The 24,421-nt window shown below is 44.0% G+C and overlaps 1 protein-coding gene across 7 annotated transcripts in view; it reads right to left on the bottom strand.

Annotated features, from left to right (window-relative positions):
* Positions 1-18,430: 18,430 nt before the first annotated feature.
* Positions 18,431-24,421, bottom strand: part of LOC102900020 — a 369,137-nt gene continuing 363,146 nt past the window's right edge. For 4 of the 7 annotated variants that reach the window (XR_006592291.1, XR_006592290.1, XR_006592293.1 and 1 more), the window contains one exon: positions 18,431-19,589. The gene's annotated coding sequence lies outside the window, so the exon portion shown is untranslated. The remainder of the gene's footprint in view (positions 19,590-24,421) is intronic. The other 3 variants (XR_006592287.1, XR_006592288.1, XR_006592289.1) reach the window with 1 other exon arrangement.

Genomic DNA, 24,421 nt, shown 5'->3' with positions numbered 1-24,421 from the left:
GGGGTTTTCCCTTTCTGAGGACAATGCACATAGGGTGGTATGACCACTCCAACAACCCCAGGTTTAATGAGAAGACAGATACACTACGCACTAAAGTATACCTGACCTTGTAGGCTCCCCAACCTCAGAAAGCAGCCCCTCCTCCAGCAGAATCTCCCTCTTCCTCTCAGATGATATTACATAGAACATCAGGAAGTCTCCCAGACCCTCTATTTTAGACCTTATATTTTTCTTGTGTTGACAACTTAATACATGTCCACTCTTCCTTTTATGGGGAAAGATAAGACTCTGATGGTAATCAGAGCACCAGGGTAGGAAATGCCACATTCCTCCGTGTAAATATTTGACTAAGCTTTCTTCAAGCCATGCATCATTGTGCTGAGCCCCCAGAAAAGCTTCAGGTCCACAGATCTGCAGGTGAGATACCTTGGCAATGAATTATGAGAGGGCTTGTTTAAAAACCAAGGGCAGAGCAGTGTATTCCAGGGGGACTCTGCTCTATGTGACCAAAAACTGTTCTGGGAAAGCCAGGAATAGAGCCAGGTCTCAACTGGGATGGGGTTCTCTCCTGTGGTCAATTAATACCTGAGAAAGAGTACCTGTTCAGATGGCTTTGGAAAAAGAAATGACTCCAACAATGTAGCTGATGTTCATGTCTTTTTATAAAGTGAAAAATCAGGAGTATCTGACAGTAAGTTAGGAATTACTTATTGATCCATCAATGCAACGGGCAATCATAAAGGGATTGGTAATAATAGCTAATATTCATTGATTGCTGGCAATGTGCCAGTAGCCACTCTATGTTCTTCTCATGTAATCCCCTATTTTCATCTTTACAACATTCTCTTAAGGTCTCTCAAGGTATTTATCAACCCATTTTACAACTGAGAAACTGAGGCAGGGAAAGGTTGAGCAATTTGGCCAGGGTTACACAGTAAGCAAGTGAGTAAAGGAGCAGAAAACTAGGCAGCAAGTAGAAACGATCTTATAAATGAGTATTTGTTGGCTAAAAAATATGTTTGTGATATTAAAGGGGAAAATGCAGATTTTGAACTTGTGTGATTCCTATTATTGTTGTTGTTGTTGTTCTTAAAAGAAATGGAGCACCACCTCACGCCCATGGTGAGTGTCTACTAGTAAGCACACCCATACACCCATACAAACTAAAACACAGAAAATAAAAAGTGATGGTGAAGATGTAGAGAATTTGGAACTGTTGGTGAGAGTGCAAGGTAATGCAGCTGCCGTAAAAAACAGTATAGGAGTTCCTCAAATATATAAAAATAGAATGACCATATTATCTAACAGTTCTACTTCTGAGTATATACCCAAAAGAATTGAAAGCAGTATATCAAACAGATACTTGTAAAAGCCTATGTTCACAGCAGTATCATTCATGATAGCTAAAAGGTAGAAGCAACCCATGTCTCCATCAAAGGATGAATGTGACGTATACATATGAAAGAATATTATTTGGCCTTAAAAAGGGAAGGGAATTTTGACCCATGGATGAATCCAAGGATATTATGCTCAGTGAAATAAGCCAGTCACAAAAAGACAAATACTATATGATTCCAGTTATATGAGGTACCAAGAGTAGCCCAATTCACAGAGAAGGAAGTAGACAGTGGTTGCCAGGGACTGGAGGAGGGGAAATAGGGAGTTATTGTTTAATGGGTACAGAGTTTCCATTTTGCAATATGAAGGGTGGATAATAATTGCACAACAATGTGAATATACTTAACCCTACTGAACTGTACAGTTTAAAATGGTTAAGATGGGGGAGGGCACCTGGATAGTTCAGTTGGCTAAGTATCTGACTCTTGGTTTTGGCTAAGGTCATGATATTGAGGTTTGTGAGTTCAAGCCCCTCATTGGGCTCTTTGCTGACAGCACTGAACCTGCTTGGGATTCTCTCTCTCTCTCCCTCTCTCTCTCTGCCCCTCTCCTGCTCTCTCCCTATCTCAAAATAAATAAATAAACTGAAAAAGATGGTTAGGATGGGTAAGGAGAAGAAAAGACAGGGAAGGGAAGGGAAGGGAAGGGAAGGGAAGGGAAGGGAAGGGAAAGGGAAGGGAAGGGAGGGGAGGGGAGGGGAGGGGAGGGGAGGGGAGGAGAGGAGAGGAGAGGAGAGGAGAGGAGAGGAGAGGAGAGGAAAAAAACATAGTTACAGTATTCATGGGGAAAGTTCCAAAAGGATATATAACCAATGAGTTGACAGTGATTTGCATTAGGTCGTAGTTTTATAGATCAATGCATCTACTTTATGCTTACTTAAATTTTCTAATCTTCCCATAAGGAATGTATATTGTACTTGTAATAAAATTTTTAAAAATGATCTTCAAAACAAGAGAAACACAGTGAGGAAGTGTGCAGGGAAAGGAGTCAGTCCTGTGCACAGAGGAATAGCATGCCCATGGCTTCTCCAGGGGAAGGGGTGGCAACAAAGTATGCTCTGCACGCCGCTCCATTTGGGTCCTTATGCCCAGACGTTCAGCCTTTGTAAGCAAGGGCTTACAAGGAGCCCAAATAACCAGAAGCAAGGGGTCTTCTTCCATTAAAGAGCATGGATGGAGGAGCAGAGTGTGAGCATTGTAACTCTGAGGGGAAGTAGGCATTACCCGGGTGAACGTCTGCAAGGAGGTCTTCTAATGCACCTGTCTGAGCTCTAACCCTGGAAGTGGGACCTGCAGGGGGAAGGAGAGGCGTCCCATGCCCTAGTGGGAGCAAGTCCCATCTCTAGCCCACTACCAATTCAGATCCAGAATTTGAACCTCAGAGCTTAAGGGGACCTTAGAAACCATTTAGTCCAAATGTCTAATTCTACAGAATAATCAAGCCCCAAGAAGGTGGTGTGACTTGCTTCGCATGTAGCCAAGTCTGTGACTGACACTGGATTACCACCAGCTACCCCAACGCACCTGCTTTATCAGTCCACCCATCTACCGATACCTGCATGTACTGTTCGTCCCTCTATTTTTCGCTCTCATTTGTTCAGCTTCGAGGCTACGCCAGGCTTGGAGCGCGGTGCTTTTTTTCCCACTTTTTTGTCCCCTGCAGTGCTTCATACAGAGGTTATTTGCGGAGGTTGTGCAATATAATAGAGCTATCAAATGCAAGTATATGCTTTGCCACATTGTCACTTCTCTGCCTCATCACCGTGTTTGCATTATTGCTCATCCTTCCTCCACTCTGCAATAGCCACCCCATAAATAACCCCACCACCTTCCTGAGAAAAATCTCAGAGATGACTGCTGTGTCACAATCGGCCATGTGAGGCCCGTCTCCCAGTTAAGTTCTTGTAGTCAAGGATTTGTTGTCTTTGCGTTGTATTGTGGGAGTTATCGTTCAGGGGGCATCGAGATACTTAGGCTGCCTTAAGGTAGCTGTTGTAAGATCTGTTAGAGTACAGCTCAAAGTCAGACCCAGCTGGGTTCAAATCCTGTATCTGTGTGAGTTTAGGCAATGATTTAACCTCTCTGTGCCTGAATTTCCTCTCCTATGAGAACAACAATACCTACTTCTCATGTGTATCATAACCCACGGACTCTTAGTAGAATAAACGATAACTTTCTCCTCCATCTGTACACCATCCTTAAACATTCACACCAGCTTTGCTTTTTCTCGAGAGCAACTCCTAAAGTCAAAGAATAATGATAAATGAGGGGCAAAGTACTCTTAGATGAAAAGAAGGAAATAGTTTAGCCATGTTGAGTTAGTTTAGAGCAGACATTGGTAAACCGTGGTCCCTGGGCCAACTCGGTCCAGCCCTCTGATTTTGTAAATGAAGTTTTATTGGAACACAACCACATTTATTTATTAAATATTGTCTATGGCTGCTTTCTGTACAGGGGCAAAGTGGAGGGTTTAGGGCAGAGGCTCTGTATGCCCCACAAAGCCAAAAAAAGTTACAGTCTACGTTTTTACAGAAAAAGTTTAGTGCATATATGGTATTTTATCATAAGATGATTGACACGTGTAATTTTCCTCTCCCGATCTTCAAGATGAGGTGGTGAATATTGGGAAAGACAGCTGAAAGAAGGACCTTATGTTCTAAAGCAATCTGGGGATCACCTCTCACCAAAGCCCTTTCACCCTACTTTAGAGTAGAGACTAGTGTCAAATTCTATAAAACCAGAATGCGGTTGCCAAGTGGCAGGCGGTGGGGAGACTTAATTGGTTTTCCAGCGGTAGATAGTCTGTTAGATCCTAAACAAAGAAGAAAGGCTAATGACTTTAAGAGGCCAATAACTAAAAGTTACGGTATAGCTGCGCGGTTAACCCTGTAATACTGAAATGACTCATCAGAGTCGATGGCTTTCCTACTATTGACTTCATGGTTTCTGTCCCATTTGGTTCAATCTATAAGTGCTGCCTAGAGCCTCCTGAGGCATGCCAAAGTCAGCTGCAGGGGCTTTTGATTTGCCCTCTTTTTATTAGGGTCTTTGGCTTCTCTCAGCAGTAGAAGAAACTGTGAAAGTTTCTGCTTTACTCCACAGTCTCTGGAATCCACCTCCGAGCTGATGATTTGGACAATAACGGGCACAAGGTACTAGAAGACTGTCAAGGACATAGTGCTTAACTCAACCTGGGTGTTTGCAAGTTTGGAAAGGAAGACAGAAGGCTTTCTGGGTATTTCAAGTAGAAAGGGACTTAATGCGAGGAATTAAAGGTTTAAACAATTATGGGATGGGTTATAGACATGTCATTGGGGAAATCTGCAAGGGCTGAAATCCAGGAAGCTGCTCTCCCTAGAATCCAGGAAATAGCACTGAAGTGGACAATTCTCCAGAGTATGAGTGGAGGGGCACCTGAGTGGCTCAGTAGGTTAAGTGTCCGGCTTCAGCTCAGGTCATGATCTCACATTTCATGAGTTGGCGCCCCATGTTGGGCTCTGTGCTGACAGCTCAGAGCCTGGAGTCAGCTTCAGATTCTGTGTCTCCCTCTCTCTCTGCCCTTCTCCCTACTCACACTCTATGTCTCTCTCTCTTTCTCTCTCTTTCAAAAATAGATACACATTAAAAGTAATTTGGGGAAAAAAGTATGAGTGGAAAGAAGCTACTGGCAACATCCCACATCTACTGACACCTACTCCCTCATACTTGTTGCTGAGAATAAGGATTTTTTCTCCTCCTTGGCCTTCAAAACACCACATCAGCACCTCTGCTTGGCAGGATCCAACCCTGTACCCTACTGGCAACAGTGAGTGTGGTCCCAGGCTGGTTTCTTCCATGCAAGAAGAATATAGAAGGAAGAATGGAATGATGTCTAGTTGATATTAAATGACTTAGTTTTGGGGAGCTTCAGAAAGACTTCTTAGAGAATGTGATGCCCCAGACAGGTTGGCCAAGTGCTGCCTTGGTCAATGATTCATCAAAGGAGTTTCTCTTTCTAGATTGCAAGAGCCAAAGTTAGGGAAGTGCCACCTTCCTAAGAAGTGTTCATCTTATGCAACCAAATGAAGACGTAGCTATAAATAGCCTGACTTTCTTACTATTCTGTGTTCTAAATGGATAACTGCAAGAAATGTTTCCTTCCTGGAGAAAGAGAGTTATGAGCTATAGTCACCATATCAAACAGCAATACCTCTCCTCACTGGAAATATAAGTGGGGAAAGTCTTCTCTCTGAACATATTTCACAGGCAGTTTGGAATCGTTGTGCCAAGGGAAGGAAGATCTGCCAACCACAGTGGTTGTCAAGGCGACACACGGAGTGAGACTCCAACATCTCCACCTTGACTTTATCCTTCCCGTCCTTTGTATCTCCTTCTCTCCTTTTCAGAGACACATCCGGAACTCTCCAGATAACTAGCCCACTGACAGTTCATATTTCTTCTTCTCCTCAAAGTTTAGATTGACAGAAACTTTCCAGGGCTGGGAAGGTAAAGATGCAGCATCAGTTAAGCACCTACTGTTTCTTTAAAAAATTTTTTTTAATGTTTATTTATTTTTGACAGAGGGAGAGAGACAGAACATGAGCGGGGGAGGGGCAGAGAGAGAGTGAGACACAGAATCCGAAGCAGGCTCCAGGCTCCGAGCTATCAGCCCAGAGCCCGACGCAGGGCTCGAACTCACAGACTGCGAGATCGTGACCTGAGCCAAAGTGGACACTCAACAGACTGAGCCACCCAGGCGCCCCCCCTACTGTTTCTTTTAATATAATAGATGCTTTGTGCACCTAATGTATTGAATCCTGTAAGGAACCTTCAAGATAAGCCTATTACCCCCACTTTCCAGATGAAGAAGAAGAGGCCAAGAAAGGTAAAGTAAGATTTCTGAGGTCCCATACCCGCTGCTGTCCTCCAGAGGGCAAGGCCAGACCCACACTTCCTAACTAGAAGTGGGTCCTCAATTCCATGGTGTTCCTGGGTCACACAGAGTTTCGTAGAATCCCCACACGTCTGCAAAACCAGCCCTGAAGACTTCGCTTCCTTCCCCCTTTAGCCCAGGAAATGTGGGCTCTCACAATTGCCAGCGACAATACTCACAGCGAGGTTCCACTCCTAGCCTTCCCCTGGGTCATTTTCCCCCAGACGTGAGAAAAAGAGATGATGCCTCACAGCCTAGAACCCATGTAGATTTTCACAATTTCAGGTCAGATTCATCTTAGGGTCCATGATATCTCAACTTGTTACCTTCTGTCCCTTTCACTGCTCCTTTAGTAATCGAGTAAAAAGAAAATCTGTAAACACATTCCAAAGATAGAACGTATAGGTCCTTTGGAAGACGGTGCGTTCAACGCTTTGTTTTTCTTCTCCATGACTTCATGTGATGGCTTTCCCAGGCTTTGTCAACAATTCTGTGACATTTAGGGATCCAGATTATTGTTATGACACAAGGATTTTGTAGAGCATTAAAACTGTTTCCTTAATGAACTTCAGGCTTTAATTCAGTTTTTTTTTAATTTTTTAATGTTAATTTATTTTGCGAGAGAGAGAGAGAGAGAGCAAGTGGGGCAAGGGACAGAGAGAGAATTCCATGCAGTCTGTGTGAACCCTCAGTACAGACCCCCCACATGGGGCTCCATCCCATGAACCACAGAATCATGACCCGAGTCGAAACTGAAAGTCTGGTGCTTAACCGACTGAGCCACCCACATGCCCCTTTAATTCAGTTTTAAAACCATAGTGGTAGGATGAGCACTGGGTGTGGTATGTAAGCGATGAATCACGGGAATCTACCCGCAACACCAAAAACACACTGTAGACATTGTATGTTGGCTAACTTGACAACAAATTACATTTACTAAATTAATTAATCAATTAAAATAAAACCATAGTGGTGACATTTGCTTGCATCAATTGCTATCACCGCCCACCTCGTGTTCTTCTCTATGGTGGCCGTCTAGTTCTGAGCTCTTAATTGTTTTTAGTACTCAGTTTGCAAATCTGAAAGAAGCTTTTCAAGGAGGGCTTGAAGATAATACATCTTTTATTCCCGTTGCATATGCACCGATACAATTCTGTTCCCTGCATATGAGAAGGCTAACTGGAACCCAGAGGTAACATTACTGGATCAGATGCTTTTCTTCTCCAAACTCTGTCGATGCTCCTAAATTCTCTTCCGGTTTTCAGTGTTCTGGGGAGAAGACGATGGTTAGGTTAATTTTTATCATCAGGTATGACCCATTTTTTCATGCCTGGATATGATATTTATGGGATTTGTGGAACAAATACAAATACTTATTTGTGTATTTTTCTTAGTAGGCTGATACGTTCAACAAGCTGCTAGATGTGAGGCTCTGATCCTTGAGTTGTCCTGAGCTGGGGTCAGTTCTTTCTGTCTGCCATGAGCTTCTGTTCCCTTTAGTTCAGGAATGTTTCCCCGTGTCACACGGCTCCACATTTTCTGCCCAATATTTCAGAGACTTCCTTTATTGTTGCTGTTCTCCTTTCAGCTCTTGGTGTCCTTTTTCTAAACTCTGGAAGGGTTTCTCAAATATGTCCTCCACGCTGGCCATAGAGCTTCGTGCAGCACCAATAACCAATACTGTTCCTGCCGCCTCTGAATTCCAGCCACTGAATACATCTTCTCCTTGCTTCGCCTCATCACCATCCCCCACCCAGTTCTAGTGCCTGTTCCCCTCCAGATATTGATGTTGGGCTTCAACTTCAAAGAGACCCTCACTGAAATTTGTGGGAATGCCATACAGTGTTCCAAGACGATCATATAGATTCTGAAGTAAACTCTTCTCAGGGTTTCTCTGCCTTACTGATGTTATTTCGTCTTCCTTTTCTTTGCAACATTTTTCATGGGCCCCTTGCTGCTGCTGCTGATGGTGATGCTCATTTTACTCATCCTTAGACAAGACAAGGTCAGCTTGTTGTCATTTTTAAAGTGGGAGAAAGTGATGTGCTCTATGCCCTGCTCTGGTGGTACCCACAGCTCCCAGTCTGCTCTCACCTCATAGCCAGCTGTCACCTGGGATGATGTGGCCTGAATACGGTTCCCCTCCCCTCAGCCCTGAGCCCAGCTTCAGGTTCTCAGAGACAACATAGGATAGGAAGAGCCTCCCCCCTGCCAGAGAGAGCTAGCTCATATCTTCACATCCCGGCAGTTTTCGTCAGAGCTTTGCCATGATTGCTTCCCTCCTTGAGGTCACTTCAGTCCAGCGCTTTGCTGAACTGGATTCAGATTCTGCCTGGTTCGGGGGAAGTGGGAGAAGAGGAAGCCTAAGAGAGGAGAAATAATACTACTTAAGAGAATAACTCCAAAGGATGGGAAAGAAGCAACTGTTCCATTTCTAGTTGACACGAGGCTTGGGGCTAAGTCTGAGTGCAGAGGGTGGGAGGGAGGAAGAAATTTCCTACCCTTTGAAGGGAAGATTTTCAAAAATGAATGCAAGGGTACGTCACATGCTGGAGCGAAGGCACGTGATCCTCAATCCCGATCCATCTACCCCATAATCATGGTGAATTAATTGTTCCAGAATCTGTCCTTAGGTTGCGCTGTCAGTCTCAGTGTTCCATCTCACCCACAGTTTTAACAAGAGCTGAATGGCTCAGCTTTGGGAACCACCAGGCAGCTGCCATTTTGAACCGGAAGTCAGTGGGCAGCTTACCTTGAACTCTTCTGGTTTCTAAGCAGCTGTTACCTCAAAGGACCAGAAAGGAAATATCCAATAACTAAAGCTCATGCTGGCCTGTTTCTGTCCCCTACCCAGTCTAGTTTGGAACTTGCCACAGAACGAGAGACAAAAAGGCAACAGAATATTATTCTCTTTGTTTTTATTCTTTAAGATTATTTTAGTAAATCCCCTTCACAGAATCTTTCAAAGTTCAAGTTTACTTTTCACTCAACACCTCAACCTCTGCAGGTTGTCCCAGCGGCGGGCTCTCCCTTACTCTGCTGAGTGCCCCCAGGCTTTTCTGTGAGGCCTGGAGCCCACAGAGCCCAGTCTCTGTCTTTCTCACTTGGAGGCCCAGGCCGTTTGTCCTGGGCAGTCAGGGCCTGGGAAGGAAGGTCACATCACCCCGCCACCCCCCACCACTTTGAACTCTTATCGCCTTACTGACACCTCATGACCTTCCATCCCTTGTACCCTTCATCCCTTTTCCAACTCCAGGCCCCCCATCCGTTGGAGGGGCTGAATCTCATGGTCAAGAAGATGTAACATGCATCCCAAGAGAAGAACAAATTTAAAAATAAATTAACATGTTTAGGCTATATTCATATGAAGAATAGTGTGATGGTTATGTTCGAAGGCCCTGGACTGCCAAGGTTCGAATCCCAGCTCCACTGCTTAACATCTATACAGACTTAGGCAAGATAGCTAGCCTCTTTGTGTCTTATTTCTTCATCTATAAAATAAGATAATAAGAGTATTTGTCTCATTGAGTTATTGTGAGGATTAAATGAGTTCATGTAGTCAAAGGGTTTTAAGAGCTAAATGCTCAGGGCCTATTAACTACTAACATGGCCTATTAGAGCAAGCGCTTTGGGGCGTATTATTGCTAGGCCCTCCGTCCTACTATTCAGTCCTTCTCTCCTCCAGGAATCCTTGCTCAGGTTGCAACACGCAAAAGGCATAACGGGCAACAAAGTCAGAGCCTTATCACTCAAAGGGCAAGTACGCCATTATCAAACAAGAGAGGATTTCTCAGCCAAACTCAGGCACAAACTCATTCATGTTCCAGGATGGCTGATTCTGTGCAATGTCTCTGAGCCCGCTCATCCATCCCTCTCCCTGGACAGAGATGTCCAACCCCCCCGCCCCCCACCCAAAACCAACTGAGTTGACATGAGAAGCCTCATAGATAGACACCTGTTCTGCTTACATATGGTGGCTGCATGTGGAAAAGACAGTCCACCCTGAATGGGCCACACCCTGATGAACAATGTCTTTCTTCCTTCCTCACATGCCTCTTCTGTACAGCGGCACAAACGTGTGTTCACCACACCAATTTTCCCATTGAAGCCCCACCATAGCTCTGCCAAGAAGCCATACTTATCCACACAGTCCACTTGAGGAAACTGAGATCCAGTGGGGGAACCGAAATGAGAACCAGGCTGTTCCCAGTCAACATCCTTTCCGCTTCGACCGTACCCCACGAAAGCAGTGTGTACGCGGGCAAAAGAACATTTTAGGTCCTGACAGGGAGTCACTAAGCCAGGTGCAGAAAACACACCCATCAGGAACCTGGGAATCTTATCTCGGCTCCAAGGAGGACCCTACGTGGGACATCCATTAGGACGGGCCCTTCGGATAGTCTTCTCTCCAACTTCCTATTCACGTGTTAAATAAACGTTGTTCACGCAGCCACCAGCAAAATTGCCACAGGTTTTCTCAGATTCCACTGGGCTTCGGGTTTCCCATCTCTAAAATGAAAATAGTAGTATTGATTTTGCAGAGTGGTGAGAGGATTACAACTTCTGTATGAGTCTCCGGTGTGTATTAGACGTTCACTTGGGAGATAATATTCTTACACGTTAATGTGGTCTTCCCAGTATTTCCTGATACTTCTGGTTTTTCCCTGACCTTCTTGCATTGTGGTGGTTAGACACAGTAGCATCAGGTGATTCAGGGAAAAGAAATATCAACAGAAGAAGAAAAAGCTTTTTCGTCTCCCAAAGTTTAGATACTGGTTCCAGACACAGAATATATAAGAGGTCAGAAATAGATTTTCCCTGGGGTGCCTGGGTGGCTCAGTCAGTTGAGCATCAGACTTCAGCTCAGGTCATGATCCCCCAGTTCATGGGTTCGAGCCCTGCATCGGGCTCTGTGCTGACAGCTCAGAGCCTGCAGCCTGCTTCCCATTCTGTGTCTTCCTCTCTCTCTGCCCCTCCCCCACTCATGCTCTATCTCTCTCTCTCTTTCTCAAAAATAAATAAACATTTTTTAAAAATTAAAAAAGAAGAAATAGGCGTTTCCCTTTCTCCTGAAATTAAATAAAGGTTTTGGGAATCAAAGAATAGAGGGGAGAGGAGTCCTTGAAAAGGGGCCCCTTGTCTGTCACCTGAAGGTCAGGTGAGAACGGAAGGTTGGGACTGACAGACTCTCAGAGAGTTAGGGCTCCCATAAGTGAGGGAGCCTGTGCCTTCTTTCCCAGATAGGAGCTGAGAAAGTCACAAGTCCCTAGACACTTGGTACGGTATGGGAGCAGAGGAAGTATTCACCACGTAGCCAGGAGCAACCAAGAGCCAATGGATCTGAAGGGCCTTGTGAGCGACAAGGAGCACTTCCAGGGACTAGTGATAGGAGACCAGATGAGGACAAGACGGCACAGGTGATGCCACCAAGAAGAGGTAATGACACCAAACAGATGTCTCCTCTTCCATCTTTCAAAACTTCAACACCACATGATGCTTCATTTAAAAAAGAGAGAGGGAGATGGGGCGCCTGGGTGGCTCAGTCGGTTGGGCGTCCGACTTCAGCTCCGGTCATGATCTCACGGTTTGTGGGTTCGAGCCCCGCGTTGGGCTCTATGCTGACAGCTCGGAGCCTGGAGCCTGCTTGGGATTCTGTGTCTCCTCCTCTCTCTGCCCCTCCCCTACTCATGCTCTCTCTCTCTCTCTCTCAAAAGTAAATAAACACTAAAAAAGAGAGAGAGAGAGAAACCACTTAGTTGCACCAGATTCGTAAGGGATAGAGCTACTAAGTTAGCCGAGATTAATTTGCTACCACCAGGAAGGCGGCATAACATGGAGACAACGTTCTGGTAGGAGAAGAGAAAGGACATTGTATGAGTGGTGTGCACGTTGTAGATGAAGTTTTATACCCATTGCACTGTTGTGATTACTGAGGAATATAGTGCAGGAAGGCACATAATTCAGTGCAAAAGTATATGCTTGTAAGTTTCTGGATAAAAGTGGGAGAGAGAAATAAGATCATAGAATCTCCTTCCCCAATACCTACCAAAATAAGCACAAATGAGAAAACAACAAAAAGCTAAAAATTCACCAGAGGCTACTTAATAAGAAAAAACTTTTTTTCTTAATAAGAAAAAAGACAACTTTACACAACAAACTTTGAGAGTTGCCAATAAGGAAAAGAATAGAAAATTCTGATCCACTGAAACCTGGTGACCTGTCTAATCCTCGACTTCTCAAAGACGTCTTTGAGTTTGGAGAAAAGCAGACGGGAAGAGTAAGTATGTGCAAATAGACTGCCATGGGAGTCAAAGGTCAAGAACAAACATTTCGGGTGAGAAGTGTCTACACAGCATTTTTCTATTCATCCGTCCACCCATTCAACAAATAAGTGAGTGGTTACCCTGTGTCCAGCATCCCTCTTGGCAATGAATACAGCGGGGAACAGAGCCGACGAAAGTCCCTGCCCTATGTTTGAGTGGCGGTTGAGGGAGGAAGCACATGATAAAAAAAAAAGTAAAACATACAGTGTCTCTGATGATGTCAAGGGCTATGAAAAAAGAATATTAGAGAAGGGGGCAGAAGGTGCCTTGTCACCCGATGTAGAAAACAGCACAGTTAGGGAAGACCTTGCTGAAATCCTGACAACTCGGCCAAGACTTGACGAAGCTTTGTGGCTGTCTAGGAGGGTGGTCCTGGTGGGGGAGCCCCGCCCCCCACCGGGGAGTCTTGAGGAAGACATGGGCCCGGCATATCTGAGGCTCAGCAAGGAAGCCGGTATGTCTCAAGCCTAGCAAGCTAAGGGAAAGAACAGTTGCAGGGGTCGCCACACGGGGACACCAAGATACACTGGGGCAGTGGGTGAGATTTTGAGGATTTGGAACGGGGCGGTAACATGCTTTGATGAAGAATGTCAAAGGAGTGTTAGGACAGTGGCAATGAAAATGGAGCACCGGTGAAGCAGAGGAAATATGTGCAGAGGGAGCAGGGGCTGCTGGGACTGGATTTGTACAAAGACGGTGGAATATATAGGAAAACACACCCAAATGGCTGGTGGTGCGCCTAACCCAGGATACGAGGTGGGTCTTAGAAGAAAAAGTGTTGCGCCGAGCAGGAGCTACAGGCCTGTCCCCAGCATCCGGAAGAGTACTCAGAAAAGGAACATCCAGTCCAATCACTTTAACTACAAGTAACAAAACCACCTGATCGAAGGCTATCTTTTCCACATTGAATCAGAGCAAAGAGACGGTCTGGGCCAAGCTCCCCACGCAAAGCACGAGGAAAACTCGGGGAAATGGCATTTTAACTATTCGAGCATTCTAAAACACAGAAGGAAAAGGAGACCCCATCTGAAAAAGGACAATAAAAATCTCAGTGTGGTGTCATTTATACAAGACTCAAAAACAAGATGATGAAGCAATACGCTGGGATGAAAAGGAAGATGGCCGGGTTAAGGAAACAATCAGGGGCCAAAGCAACATCTTTACAGATCAAATAAATAAATGCAAACCAGCAGAGAACAGACAAGGACTTCAAAGTGGACCCACTTAAAGATCACTTATATTTCTTAAGAACAGTGCCCAACAAATGGAAGAGTGTTTCACAGATGTAATTTCACAAGTTTTTCTTTCTATTAGAAAAATACTGAATCCACACATCATGAGAAGTTAATATACTAGGGGGAAAAAACCACAATTTATATGGAGACACTGAACATACATTGATCAACATTAATTAACTATAGAGAGTGACGTCATCTAGGCACAAAGAAGGTAGTGAGGTGGGATCCAGCTGACCTCAGATTTCTCCCCACCGAGATTTTTTTTCTTTTTTTCTTTTTTTAAGTTTATTTATTTACTTTTGAGAGAGAAAGATATAGCAAGAGCGTGCACACAAGCAGGGGAGGGGCAGAGAGAGAGACAGAGAGAATTCCAAGCAGGCTCTGTGCCGTCAGTGCAGAGCCTGATGAGGGGCCTGAACTCACGAACTGTGAGATCATGACCCGAGCCGAAGTTGGACGCTTAATCCACTGAGCCATCCAGGCACCCCTCCACACCAATATTTTTCCAGAAGAAACCAGAATAATGCCCAAAAGTCCTGAGTAGAGGAAAGTGTAACTCAAGAATATTAAAACTGAAAATATTTTCAAATATGAAAGAATTCAGGAACTATATGAGCCCTTTGGGGAAATATACTGAAGGTTAATTCAATTACAAGATGAATTTATCTAATACACACTTGCACTCACACACACCCCCCTCTAGGGTCAAGTTATTGTTAAAAGAACTAACAATGCGGATTAAATGCATTTAAACAAGGATAAACAACAGCGCGAGAGCAAAATTACTTATTGCTGAACAGAATGTGGTATCAATTATTTCAAGTTTAAATTTATAAGAGTAACAGAAGTCAGGAGGCAAAAGAGACAGAGAGAAAGTATCGGTATGAATCACTTCATCCTTTATAGTAAGAGGTTAATTAGTACTGCCTGAAAAGTTAAAAGGAAAAAAAAAATGACACTAACTTAATTGATTTCATCAAGTTTTTACTTAGCCTTACGAGAGAGATGTTTGAGGAAATACTCTTGCTGGCAGTAGAGAAAAAAAAAAAAAACAGGAGCTAAGTTTGAGCAATTCCTTTGGTTTCACTTCGGTTTATCTTTCTTTGGTTACATTCAAGTGAAATTAAGTAAATGTTTTATTTGAATAAGCGTGTCAAGTATGATCTCTAGTTAACTGGCTATTTACCTACCTAAAATAGCCTTCCATACTTCTAACCCACTCATCTATGCACAGGGGTATCTGGAGTGACATCCACCAAGGGTTAATCTTGGTTATTTCTTGCTGGTGGAATTTTAGAGTGATTTGTTCTTTCTTCTTTGTGCTTTAAAGATTCTTTTTGTTTTGTTTTGAGAGGCAGACAGAGACAGGGAAAGCATGCACGAGTGGGGGAGAGGGGCAGAGAGAGAGAACGTAAAGCAGGTTCCACCCAGATGCCACCCAGGCGCCCCCTTTAAAAGGTATTCTTAAAAATTATCTTTTATGAGCATTTATCATTTAATAAGAAATGAAGTTATTATTTTCTTAATGTTTACTTTTGACAGAGAGAGAGCACGCAAGCCTGTGGGGGGGGGGGAGGGGCAGAGAGAGGAGGTCAGGATCTGAAATGGGTCCTGCACTGTCAGCACAGAGCCCAATGTGGGACTCGAACTCACAAACTGTGAGATCATGACCTGAGCCCAAGTCAGACACTCAACCGACTGAGCAGAGCCACCCAGGCGCCCCTGAAGTTACTATGTTTTAGAGCCATATGTTTCCTTAAGGTTTATATCCTGGCAAATCACTGTTGGTGTCCTGAAATGCGAATTATCATTCAGTTGCAGTTGATGGATTGCAAGCTCGTCACGTGCCAAGTGTTCTGCAAAAGGTTTTCATAAACATGGCCGTTTTCTCTGAAAGTCATCACTTTCTGAGCATGTTCCCATTTTAAGGATGAGGAAATTAAGGCTCAGATATGTCGAGTGATGACATCACACATTTCCAAGCAACTAAGAGCATAAACCCATGGTTCAAATTCCACATTCATTCAGCGGTTTTGTACTGAGGGCCCACTCTGTCCCTGTGTATTATTTATTCTCCACCATGGCATAATTCCTAGACTTCCTCCTGATGACTAAAAATTTTGACTAAGAATTTCTTCTTTAGATGGTCAAAGGAAAGTATATGGCAGTATTTCATACCGATTCAGAGACTCTAATTCATAAACCATCCGAAAATAATGCCTCTGTTTGGCTTTCCATTCTTCTTCTCTTTGAAGACGAAATAGTTACTGATTTTGCGTATACCCTGCAGATTTATTTTATTTAAAAAATAAAATATATTGAAATTGGAATCTGGGTGTTTGTGTACGATCCTCTCAGCTGCGTGTTTGCGCCTTGCGTTATTTTCTGCTTGTGGCTGTATTTCACGATTTCTAAAACAGTTTTTTAAAGAAGACTGTTAGACCCAAGCATGACTTCACAGTTTGTTTCACGCAATAAATTAAATTTTGATCTGTGATAAATAGCGAAACATAGATGCATCACCATGTTTATATAAATGTATGTAGGATTGTGTCTTACTGACCTATCGCTGTGTATCAAATCACAGCCATAAGTTAAAACTTTAACAACAAAAATATATTATCCCGCAGATGCTGGGTCAGGAATCCAGGCACAGCTTAGCTGGGTGTCTCTGGCTCACTCTCTCACACAAAGCCAGAAGCAGTATCTTGAGTGGGACAACCACCACGGTGCTCAAATGGGGTGGGGCTGCCTCCAGACTAACCCGCGTGGCAGTGGGCAGGTCTCAGATCTTTGCTGGCTATGAATCAGAATCATTGGTTACTTAATCACATGGACTTTTCATAGATCTGTTCACACCATGGCAGCTTGCCTCTCTCAGAATGAGGGATCTCAGAGAGAGGAAGAGAGACTCAAGATGGAAGTCACGGTCATTTTATAACCTCACTTCAGAAGCCACATTCAATTGTTTCTGCTTTATTATATTCAGTGGAAGTGAATCATTGGGGCGCCTGGGTGGCTCCGTCGGTTAAGTGTCTGACTTCTGCTCAAGTCACCATCTCACCACTTGTGAGTTTGAGCCCCGCGTCGGGTTCTGTGCTGACAGTTCGGAGCCTGGAACCTGCTTCGGCTTCTGTGTCTCCCCCTCTCTCTGCCACTCCCCTGCTCACTGTCTGTCTCCCTCTCAAAAATACATCAACATTAAAAAAAATCAAGAAAGAAGTGAATCCCTAAATCCAGCCCTCGCTCAGGGGGAGGAGGGGAATTCCACCAGGGTGTGAAGAGCTGGACATGGGGGTCATTGAGAGACATGCTCACCACACACACTGGAAAGCCACGTATGAAAATGTTAACACTGGCTGCCCCAAGTGCTGGGTTGGAATTATGGGGCTCTTAATATCACTCTCCTTACTTCTCTGCTTGTCTAAGTTGACCATGGTGAAGAAGTAGAAAGGGGCGAAAGCACAGACTCTGTGGTTCAATTCTGCTTTTGTTATTCACCACCTGGATAAGACATCGCCTTGCCAAGCCTCAGTTTCCCCAATGCCTATTTCTTACAGTCGTCATGGAGAGCGACATAACCTATATGTAAAGCACTTACACAGTTGCACATTTTATGAACTTATTAAGTGTAGGCGTTGATCACTAAGGAATACATATTTTTTTTTAATTTTTTTTTCAACGCTTATTTATTTTTGGGGCAGAGAGAGACAGAGCATGAATGGAGGAGGGGCAGATAGAGAGGGAGACACAGAATCGGAAACAGGCTCCAGGCTCTGAGCCATCAGCCCAGAGCCCAATGCGAGGCTCGAACTCACGGACCGTGAGATCATGACCTGGCTGAAGTCGGACGCTTAACCGAGGCGCCCCAAATACATATTTTTTGAAATACGAAAAAAAGGTGGGTACAAGTCATACAAGCAAAAAAGCTTTATGCCATTTAACCTTGCACTTAAGGTTTCACCAGCAGGGGAGGGATATGAACACCTAAGACACAGGAAAAGTGAGAGCGTACTCTATGCAAATGCTAAATTATGTAGATCAGACCATTAAATGAAGACATTAGAAATGGAAAATGGGATATGGGGCAGTTGTGGGGAGGGATACATTTCCAAGGAGGCAGGGCAAGCTGAGGATGTGATTCTGGTCAGTTCCTCTTTTGCTGAGTGCGTCCTCCAAGTCAGCCACTGTGGAGAAGGCGTTGAGCAAGGCAGAATGTCCACCTCTTCAGAAAACTCATAGTCTAGAAGGCAGGGACATCAGTAAAGAGATCCTTGTAAGATATTTGGTGCCTTCAGAGATCGAAGCAAACATTTAATCAACAGCTATTCATCGAGCACCTACTATGTGCCAAGCATTATAGAAGATGCTAGAAACCACTGCTCTCAAAGAGTTCAGTGCGTAGTGCCAGAGAAGGATAATAAACAGGACAATGTAACAAATGCTAAGATGAACGGAGTCTTTTTTTTAATATTTATTTATTTTTTAGAGAAAGAGAGAGAGGTGGGGTGGGGGGAGCAGACAGCAAGGGGACACAGAATCAGGCACCAGGCTCTGAGCTGTCAGCACAGAGCCTGATGTGGGGCTCGAACTCACTAACCGTGAAATCATGACCTGAGTCAAAGTCGGACGCTTAAGCGACTGAGCCCGGGTGCCCAGGTGCCCCCACAGAGAGTCTTTTTTTCAAAGAGATTCCATGACATGGGAGAGATGTGCGGTTTAGGAAGTCAAGGAAGATTTTGTGTGATAGGTCACATCTTAGCTGAAACCATGGTAGCCAAGCCAAAGGTTAACACAGGAGAGTTCTAGTCAAAGGAATATCTCAAGCACAGGGTGCTATGACAGCCCAGAGAAAAAAATGACATAAGTGACAGACTGCAGTCTGGAGGGTTTAGACAGGTTCATCAAGGCCAGGTGATGGAGCATTCAAAACCACAAACAACAGGAAACAGGGTGCCTTTCTAAAATTTGCAGGGAGCAATGACTTCGTGCAAACTCCATCTATGGACAGCCTTGTGTTTCCTTCTGAGGAAGTGTGAATCAAGGTGAGCTCAACACCCAGGTAGGAGGTGACCTTGACATCAGAGGTTGAATTCACCTGGAGCCATCCTTCCAACAATAATGTCCTTAAATGCCAGTGACCCTCCCCAGGCTAGAAGCCCACTGTAGCTCACTCTAAGCTCTGCAGAACCGCATGATGCCTATAGAAACAATTAGTTTTATGCATCATAGAGTATTGAAGAGAATGAGAGAGAAAAGAGAACTGTCAAAACAAACAAAACCACACCGGGACTCAACTGGGGTCCTCGGAGAGGGCATGCTCCGCCAGGGAGGGGCCAGTAGAAGCAGAGCGGAGCCAGGAACATCACAGGAGCAGTAATCGGTCCCCAGCCCAGTGGCACAACAGTCAGACTCCACTATTCCGGCGCAGGGCCAATTTGGACCAGTTTCTTCAGCTTGTTGACCCCCGTTTCACACCTGTGGAGTAATGATGGTAGCCTCGATTTCACAGGGCTGCTGCATGGACAAAGCGAGACCGTCCTTATGAAAGAAGCAGTATCCACCTGTAAGCTTCTTTGACGATCATTATTCGAACAGAGTGTCACTGTGAAGGCTTGGCCTCCAGAGTCCAAGCGTGGGTTCAAATCCCGGTCTTGCGATGACTAGCTGTGTGGTTGTAAGCACGTTACATAACTTCTCCAGGTCTCCAATTCCTTGTCTGTAAAATGGGGGAAATAACACCAGCTACTTCGTAAAGGGTTTTAGGAGACACAAATGATTAATTTATTTGAGATGCTAACACAACGCAGGCGTATAGTCAATTCTCAGCAAGTATCAGCTATTACTGTTATTGTAGCGGCTGTTGTTGTTATTGTAATAGTAACACCAGTACCATTTCTGGACTCTATGACCTTGATTTTTAGAACATGCCGATGGGGGTAGAAAAGTACCATATGAACGTAAATGACATTTAATTAGCTCCTCAAAGCCACTTCCTGTATGTTATGCTTTTCTCTTTTTTTAAATGTTTACTTATTTATTTTTAAAGACAGAGATAGTGGAGGAGGGGCAGAGAGGGAGAGAAAGAATCCCAAGCAGACTCCGTCCTTTCGGCACAGAGCCTGACGTGGGGCTCGATCTCACCAACTGCGAGATCATGACCCGAGCTGAGATCAAGAGTCAGACACTTAACTAAGTCCCCCAGCTGCCCCATATTTTATGCTTTTCAAATATAATAGCAAGTTTGCAGCATTATTTGCATATGAGATATGAGAAAAGAAAAAGCTTAGAAAAGTTACATAAATTTCTCAGGATCACACTCCAGAAGAGTCTATGCAAGGAGTGGTCTCAAAGTTCCTGGTGCTAAATTCAGGGCTTTTCCTGATAAGCTGAGCTATCTCTCTGTACTGGGTATGCTGTGCTTTAAAAACAGTAATTTTGATGGGGCACCTGACTGGCTCAGTCGGTTGGGCGTCTGACTTTGGCTCAGGTCATGATCTCACAGCTCGTGAGCTCGAGCCTCGCGTCGGGCTCTGTGCTGACAGCTCAGATCCTGAGGCCTGCTTCGGATTCTGTGTTCCCCTCACTCTCTCTACCCCTCCTCCACTCATGCTCTGTCTCTCTGTGCCTCAAAAATAAATAAACATTTAAAAAAAATAAATAAAAATAAAAACAATAATTTTGAGGGATGCCTGGTTGGTTCAGTCAGTTAAGCTTCTGACTCTTGGTTTCAGCTCAGGTCATGATTTCACAGTTTGTGAGCTCAAGCCCCATGTTGGGCTTTGTGGGGACAGAGTGGAGCCTACTTGGGATTTTCTCTCTCTCTCTCTCTCTCTCTCTCTCTCTCCCCCTCCCTCCCTCTCAAAACAAATAAATAAACTTTTTTTTTTTAAAGAAGAATTTTGGGGCATTTCACCAGGATTTACCTTTAGGTTGAGCTAAAATCAAACTGTGTGGTGTTAGCGAGTCTTGTCATTCCTTTAAAATGCTTTTGTTTTCTCTGGGATTGCCTTTCAAATTTCTCCTCCAAGAAGAAATTTTCAATTAACCATTAGCTTATGTTGCAAACATTTGTTTTTAAATGCACTCATTCATTCTTGTAGGTGATTAAGGATGATGGGTATATAAATATACAAGTACATAAATGACAAGCCAAACCATGTACATATGGTAATTTAATTTTGAGATGAGTACCGTGTTTATGCACTTCTATCAGGCCGCCTACTTTTGATGAATGTGCAATTTCTTACCCACCATTTTATCACTGCCAACATTTAAGTAAATATCCAAAGTGCGGTGCTAGAGAAAGCCATCTATGCCATACAAATAATTTGCAGCATAGGAAAATAAGCAGTGGGCCCTTTCTAGATTCTAAATCTGGTAAATTAGTTGCTCCCTGCTATACATGCAGCATGTTTAGCAGGTGTCCAGTGATTTGAACCATGCCCCTGGGGGCAGTGACATTGATCGTAGATGCGCTCATACATTTCAGAGAAAGTCCAACCATGTGTCTGAAAATTGCCAAGAATATCTCAGAAGCTGGCACAGATGAAAACAACTTGAGAGTTATTTAAATAGAGAGGAGACCAAACCCAGATCAGTGAGATTAGCCATGGATGAAAGAAGAGGAAGAGCATTCCAGAAAGTAGGAATCAGATGAAAACTAGGATGGTTCTGTGCAAGGACCTATGGGAAGTTGTGTTGGTGAAGACAAAATAGCAGAGAGGAGACAGAGGTGGGCAAAGGCCAGGTTGTGGAGGGTCTTATGTGCCGCACAGAGGGATGGGACTTTACCCGGAGGCCATGGGAAAGTTTAAGTAAGAAGTGGCCTGGCCAGGTGTGCACTTCAGGTAGATCATGCCAGTGAAAACGTGCCTTATTCCCACAGAAGGCTGGAACTCCCAGCATTCTTTGCTATTCATTCACTATTGAGTGTGGTCTGAGGCTTAGAGAGCGTTTCCAGGAAGCCAGAGACCTTCTGGGTTGCCAAAATCAACACCTAAAATCATCCCTGACTGTGAGTAAAGTTGAAATGTTAGTAGGTTTCATGGGGCTCACTGCTGAGGGATGGGAAGCCTTCAGATATGATGCAAAACCAGAATTGAGACCCGGGGTGGCCACACACTCTCCTAGGGTTTTTTGGCACCTCTCAGGGTGTTGGCTAGATCTGAGCTATTGTACAACTGTGGGTTTTGCAAACCTGACCTCATGAGTTCCTTTCCACACCTCACCCTGCAAATTCACCCCTCTATGAAACTCTGGGGTCTCAGGGTTTAAAGTAAAATTGAAAGTTCAAAAAAAAACCACCAAAGACCCCTGCTGTCATCTCCTCCCCAAACTTCTCCTGCCTAACTATACCCTCTTCCTATATTACACATCAATTTCACAGATGTTGGGTTGACTCAGGTTCCGGACGTTGTACTGAAAGGACACTGGGCTTAGAGTCCAGGCACTTGGTTTCAGTTCTGGTTCTGCAGCTAGCTTTCTTTATTTTATTTCATTTTTTTAATTTTTATTTATTTTTGAGAGACAGAGAGACAGAGAGAATGGGTAGGCACAGGGCAGAGAGAGAGGGAGACACAGAATCCAAAGCGGGCTTCAGGCTCTGAACGGTCAGCACAGAGCCTGATACGGGGCTCAAACTCATGAACCGTGAGATCATGACCCGAGCCGAAGTCGGACGCTTAACCGACTGAGCCACCCAGAGGCCTCTGGTTCTGCAGCTTTCTGACCATCTGACCTGTCCATCCATTTAATATTTTTAGCCTCAACTTGCCCATCGGAAAAATAGGAAATTAGCTAGATGTTGCCTGAAGGAACTTTAAACTCTCTAATAGTCTGTGATGACCAGAACATCCTATTACTTGTCATTGGCCCAGATGCTGAAAAGTGATAAAATGAAACAAGCCACGATCCCCATCATCATGGTTCAGCCATGATGTTCAAAATAGGCAGGTATCCAAATGATGTCATGGGGAGATACTGACTGACATGGAAAACTCTTCAGCTCTATTGTCAAGTGAGAAAAGAGGCTACAGAGAAGTATAACATGACATCTATTTTTGTAAAATAAATGTATGCATAGAAAAAATATCCAAAGGACAATCTCAGTGGTCATCTCTGGTCATGAAATTTTCTTTGGTTAGTTTGTTTTGATTTTTTTTTTTTTTTACAAAGAATGTGCCTTATATTGAAGTAATAAATCTTATAAAATAGTGAGAGTTATTTTCTGGTCCATCATTATGGATCATTAACCATTCTTATGGGGAATTAGTGAAGACTTCACAGATAGTATGACATTTAATCTAAAATGTGATCATCAAATAAGAGTAATTTATTTCTTACCAACCTCTCTACCCATCCATCGTCCCATTCTTTTCTCCTAAATAGATCGTGTGGTTTCTGAGAGTTAGCATGACTTCCCCGACTAAAGCACACACTATTTGAAGGCAAAATGCAATTCTTCTGGTTCTACCATATCCTCTCTAAAATAGCAAGCATTTGTCCCTCATGATATACAGAGTAAATAAACTTGCGCTTATGATGAGGGTTTTGTTGAAGGTCGGCGTGTGATTAACACCCAACTCTGTGGGCACTTGTGCAAAAATCTGCGGTCTCCAATTTCTCAGTCTTCCAAATCTAAGGTCATGAGTTCACTTCCTGCATCTCTTACCTTCATTGTCTCGTTTTGTGGCTCAAACCCAAATCCCAACAAAGTGTGGCAGTCACGGTACTGGAGAAGCTGAGTAGAGATAGAGGAATAAACTAGCAAAGCACAAGGGACCAAAGATGTGGATGGATGGTCCTATTCTATGCAGAAGCAAGGAGTCATTAGGAGAGGGCAGAGAGATGGAAGGGATGGAGGGAGAAGAGAGAAAGGAAGAAATTTCACTTCTTGGATCTACACGAAAACAAGGTGAAATGAGTCTTGGGAAAAGAATAGTCGTCAGCTTCGCTGCAACTCACTACCATCTATCTACATGCCAACAATGCTCAAATGTGTGTCTCTGGCCTAGACCCATCTCATAAATTCCAGATTAGTATATTCAGCTCTGTGCTTGATATGTCCACTTGGATGCTTAACCAAACTCTCCAGCTCAGCATGTCCCAAACGGAGTTCTTGATCCTTCCTCCCCAAACCTAGGCTATCTTGGAGCTTCTCCGTCTCAGTGGATACCAGTCTCATCTTTCTCGTTGCTTAGGCCAGACTCTAAAAATAGGAGTCAGCTGTGCTGTTTCCCTTTTAATTTGTCAGGAAATACTCTTGATTCTGTCTTCAAAAGGTATCAGAATCCAATCGTTCTTCACCAACACCACCACTACCAGTCTGGTCCAAGCCATCATCATCTTTTGTCTGCACTACTGCAATAACCTCCTGACTTCCCCCCACCTTCTCTTATAACCCCTGTAGTCTCTTCTAAGCACAGCAGCTAAGTATCCTCTTAAGACATTTATGCCTCCCTCCTGATAAAAATGTTGCACTGGCTCCCCATTTCAATCAAATAAAACTCGAAGTTTTTTTGTACAGTGGTCTACTAGACACAATGTGAT

This window comes from Felis catus, chromosome F2 (genome assembly GCF_018350175.1).
Source record: "Felis catus isolate Fca126 chromosome F2, F.catus_Fca126_mat1.0, whole genome shotgun sequence".
NCBI classification, from domain to species: Eukaryota; Metazoa; Chordata; class Mammalia; order Carnivora; family Felidae; genus Felis; species Felis catus.
The sequence above is the reverse complement of the archived record's forward strand: the minus strand, read 5'-3'. Positions and strand labels throughout refer to the sequence as shown.